Source organism: Vidua macroura, chromosome 1 (genome assembly GCF_024509145.1).
Source record: "Vidua macroura isolate BioBank_ID:100142 chromosome 1, ASM2450914v1, whole genome shotgun sequence".
NCBI lineage: Eukaryota > Metazoa > Chordata > Aves > Passeriformes > Viduidae > Vidua > Vidua macroura.
The window spans coordinates 90552988-90558226 of NC_071571.1; the positions used below are offsets into that span (position 1 = coordinate 90552988).

Here is a 5239-nt window from a genome sequence, read left to right on the forward strand (position 1 = left end):
GACACTTGTAGATAAATTCTGTTAGTGTGAACTGGAGAGGAGAATACAACCTTACTTTACAGGTACTTAGGGCAGTGATGGACGATATGGTCACATTTTTTGGCAAGAGAGAACAGCTTCTTTTGCTTGAATGAATAGTCAGTCACCGTACCTTTTAAACAGCTGAAAAAGACCTTACCTTGAAGAGCCTGTGTTGCAAAATTCAAAGTGATGGCATTATTTTTACACATTGAATCTTGTTTATATTGGTCTGGTAACTATGTTGAATAGGTCAGCCAAGTAGGACTAAAACAAATAAAGGCCTTATCTAAGTTTGTAAAGAGAGCAGATTTTAACAAAACTTTAAATTGTGCCATTTGCCTTGCACCACCAAATCACACCACCATTCTCTAACTGGCTTTTAACCATACACATATTACTTGAAAGCCAAAGGAGAGATTTTAAAAGCTGGCAACAACTTTTGCACTGGCACATCAAAATGGGAGTAACGAATTGGATTCTCTTCTGAATATTTGTAGACAATTATTCTTAAGTGATTCTGCCCTGCCCTCCCCCTGATGAATAACATTTATCCAGGGCAATGGATTCTCAATTTGTAATTCAAAAAATGATTTATTTAGCATTACACGTCATTGTGTAAGAATTGACTCCATGACAAAAGTTTCTGGGAAGTTGATATTTTCTTTTGTCCAGGAAGATGGATGCACTTTCTAATGTCAGGTTTCCTCCCACAGTTATTGAAGCACAGAGACCATCACCTAAAATGCATCCTTTACGAACCAGGAAAACGACATCTCATATGTTTCTGCAAGGTCTGGGCACATTTCTCCAAACTCTGCCCACACTAGTATATTTCCACATCAACTGAAAATATTTTACAGCCTGTTTGGAGTCATTGCAGAATCATTTTTCCAGGCAAAATTAAGCCTGAATTGTAATTGTAACTCTTGCTATTCCAGGAAATAAATATTAGTCTTCCATGTTTTCAACTCTTTTGCCCCCACAATTAGCCTTTTTTTATTTCTACTTGAGAAGCAAGGAAGGGCACAGATTGAGCAATGTATCACACAGATCAATTAACAAAATTGGTGCTCCTGGGGCATATATGATAAGGCATATATGATAAGGAAGAAGAGGGAAAAAATGAAAAGGAAGAGAGAAAAACATAGGGCTTTTGCAATGTAGAGGAACAGAAAAAAGGAACTTCACTCCTTTCTAAGTGGACTGTAAAATAAAGGCATTAAAACTAAAATTATGTTATGAGCTGAGAAATCATAGCACAGAAATAAAAATCATGGAAGAATCGGAAAAGATGAAAGTCACAACCTTTTGAAAGTCTTTTGATGAAAGTCACAACCTAGGCAGTGTTAAGCTCTTTGCCAGGAAAAAGTGGCTATAGGCAACATTTCCCAACTAAGATGGCTTCCTAGATTAGTCCATATGGTTCTCCTGGTTGAAGGAAAACCATTAATCTTCCTTCTTCTTTTCTCCCTTCCTCCTCTTTCAGTGCAGGATTTCCTTCTCTGGGCTCGCCTCCAGGCACTTCTGTCACAAGAAAGGGCTACAGCATTCTGCAGCTGAAATTGCAAAGGGATCAGCTAGTGAGAGAAGGTCTCCTTCCTTCCCTCCCTCCCTCCCTTCCAGCCTCCCTCCTGGCCTCCCTCACTCCCACTGAATGTTTGCATTTGCAATCCTTGTGACTTTATGCAGCTGAGGCATCACATGTGTCATGACTTCTGCAGGTCTCTGACATTATTGTAGGGTGCCACTTTTAGTTCTTTAATAGTTTTTCCCTCAGTCCTTCAGAAAAGATTGGTATCAATACCAAGACAAATGTTTATCTCCTAACCTTGTCTGCCTACGTAGGTTTATAAAGAAAGAGGATTAGAAAAATCACTGTTTTCTCTTTAACTGATGTATTTCTCTGTGGATTATGGCTTACAATGACTAAACTTTTACTGACTCCTTCACTCCAAGAAAGGCTCCTTAATTCTTAAATTCCACTGCAAAAAGAGATTTCATCAACTTATTTACTATCGGTTTAAGAAGTACTAGCTAAATGGGAACAATTAGCAATTACTTCTTTTAAACCTTTTTTTTTCCTTGTAGGAAAGATCCTAAATGGTATAAGGCTGCTTTCCTTGCTTCTTGGCTTGTTTGAATATGTAGAAATAAATTGACAAGAAATAATTAATATAATCCACATGAGAGAGAAGTTGATGGGAATGAAAACAAAGAAGTCAGTTGTGCATTTTTTAAATAACTGGACTTCAGTTTATTGCAAGACATAATTTTTTTTTACCACATTAGGAGCTAAAGCCTGAAATGCTATTTATGAGCCTGTAGAAACTGAACAAAAAGACAGCTATGGTGCTGGGGCCCCAGGACGTGCTTATGTTGCCTACAGACTGGTCTAAAAAGACAATGTGTAATATGTAATGTGCACTGATTTGCATCTTGTGAAGTCACTTATGCACTTGCCAAGAGCAAAGTATTGGTGTGGTGTGTAAACACTTTAATTTTACTTTGTGTGTTTTTCTGTCATCTTGTAAATTTGTGGGCATTTATGACTGTTTGAACAGTGGAAAATTGTTCTCATAAACCGCAGAAGATTTTGAAGCAGGATTATCGCAAAAACGAAAGTCAATAAAATTGGGGTCAATTGAAACAGTTTAAAGACACTCTCTGCTAATAGAAGACTTAGACAAATATATCACTAAAGCTTTCTCTGAATCAGACTGACAGATGTCAGCACTGAGATACTGTACTTTACACACTAGATTCTGACATAATTTATTAATTTTGTAATCTAATTTGGTAGTTTTTCTCCTCAAATGGGTTAAACACATAAAAAATTTAGAAAGCACTTATATTTTCATTAAACAATACTTCATATCTTTCTAAACTTTTGCATTTTATCATAAAAAGAGAGTACACTATGGAAACGTACATACCAAAGAGACAGTTGTACTTGTATGCAAAACCAAAACCAATGACAACCCCCAATTTTATTTATTTTGCATTACTTGTCCTGTGTACCTCCTGCTTAAAAAAGAGAAAATAATATAAGAAAATGTAAATGGAGGCGAATTAAGCAATTTTGGGGCTTTACTTATTTTTGGTGTTGCCAGGGAAGAATGTTTCTTGGTTCTAATGTACTTACCCATCTGTTGAAGAGGTGGCTGTAACCCACCAGTCATGAGAAGCACCAATGTGCCCTTCACCGCTGTGAAGGAAGGGTCATCATGGAGACTTCCCATTTTTTGCAGTTACAGCTGGGAAGAAGAGCAAGGGGCCACTCCTTCTCCGGGCACTTCTCCACTTGCTTCTGCACCTCTTGATCTCAAAGAACTGTAAGGTGTCTGTGGTGTGATTACGGGCAGATAAGGAATAGCAAGTAAGACAGCTGATAACCCAGAGGTCATTAATTTTCTCTTCCAGTGAAGTCCAGATAAAATCATTGGTTAATTTTCAGATTCTTATAGGAATTTATTACTTACAGCTCATTTATCCCTGGTCATGCTAAAAAATATTACTCTATAATGAATATATCTGCACATTGCAATATGAAATGAAACCAGCTTATTCTTATATGATAAAATGTGTCCTGACATTACGACTTGACAGCTATTGAAGAAGGGTCAGACAAGATTATTTTTTGAGAGAGTCTCAGCTGTGTAACACTTGGCATGCTTTGTGTTGTATGACCGCCCATGACTGATAGTCTGAGCAGTAGTGCTGGTACTCGTTTGTGTATTCACACGCATGAGGAAAGCACAGGCCTGGAGTACTCCTCTCTTTGCTGAACCATGGATACTGTCAAGTGCATTTATGGCTTTGTGTACCTAGAACCAGCCATTTCTGCCTCCCAGGCCCTCAGATTGGAGTTCCTCTGCTAATAAAATTCCCAAATAATTATTACTGCATTATCACAGGAACCCTGACTCCCGCCCTGCATCACTCTGCGCCTTCACTGAATGCAGTCTGTAATGCATAGGTTAGATTTTTATGAGGAAAAAGCCAGCTCAATCTGCGTGCCCAGAGAGCAAGTATTTCAAAATAACAAACAAAGTAGTATTTTCATAAGGGCACTACTCGGTGGCACTAAGGGCAACCCTTCTAAGGCTGAACACAGCAGTACATGTAGCACTTCCAGCTACGTGTAATTAGTGGCAAAATCCAACAGGTGGCACAAAAGTATTTGAATTTTATATTGATTTAAATCATATGCCGTTAAATTACCAAATAAAGTACGGGGGCATTTTTGGTTTAAAAAAAAAAAAAAAAAAAAGGGCGGAGGGGTGGGGGGAAGGAAAAAAGGGAGACGTGTTATCCCGAAGCGGCGAACGACGCCCGCCTGTGCCCAGCACCGGGGCGAGGCCAGCGCGCTGCTCGCTGCCTCTCGGGCCGCCCCAGGCAGCCGGGACCCTGAGCCCCGGGGAGGTGACACGGCGCTTCCCTCGCCCCTTCTCCCCAGCGGCGGCGGCTCGGCCGGCGCTAGGAGGCAGTGGCCGGGGGATGGCCGTCCACCCCCTCACCCCCACGGCCCCGCCGCCGCCCGCGGCCCGGCCCCGGCCCCGGCTGGCGGCCGGGAGGGAAGCGGGGCGGGCGCCCTCCGCTGGCCGCCGCGGGGCCGGGAGCGGGCCCGGGAGCGGCTCCCGCCGGCGCTGCCTGCTTGTGCTCCGCCCGGGGTAAGCGGAGAGGGGATGGAGGGAGGGAGTGAGGGAGGCTCGCACTAACCCCGGAGAGCCCCCCAGCCCGCCGGAAATAAATCCACGGGTGAAGATCTGGGGCCTTCAGCGCCGCCCGCTAGGCAGCACTGATGGTGGCTTTGAACCCCTGAGAAGGCAACTGAGATGTTTTTAAAATGGGTTTGTCCTGGAGGTTTGTGTGGCGAGGGAGGAGAAATGACGGCTCTCAGACGCCGGTGGACAAGGAGCGTTATAAAGGCACGAGTTGCCTGGAATAGTGACACCCACGAGTTGCAAGCGCAGCTCAGTCTTCCAGCTTGGAGTGTAGTAAACACATCTAAAGGGACTTACATAAGAGAGAGGATGACTTCGTGCACAGAGAAATAGTGATATGGCAAGGAGGAAGGGTTTTAAACTAAAAGAGGAGAGATTTATATTGGATGTTGCAATGAAATTTTTTACTGTGAAGATGCTGAGACACTGGAACAAGTTACCCAGAGAACCTGTGGGTTCCCCATCCCTGGAAGCGTTGAAGGCCAAGTTGGATG

At 42.5% G+C, this 5239-nt stretch overlaps 1 long non-coding RNA gene across 1 annotated transcript; it reads right to left on the reverse strand.

Moving 5' to 3' along the window:
* Positions 1 to 630: 630 nt before the first annotated feature.
* LOC128811023 (uncharacterized) lies at positions 631 to 3361 on the reverse strand. Its single transcript, XR_008438203.1, has 3 exons — positions 3164 to 3361; positions 2955 to 3045; positions 631 to 1577 (listed from the first exon to the last, which is right to left on the reverse strand). It is a non-coding gene; the product is annotated as an uncharacterized LOC128811023 (long non-coding RNA).
* Between the last annotated feature and the right edge of the window lie 1878 nt (positions 3362 to 5239).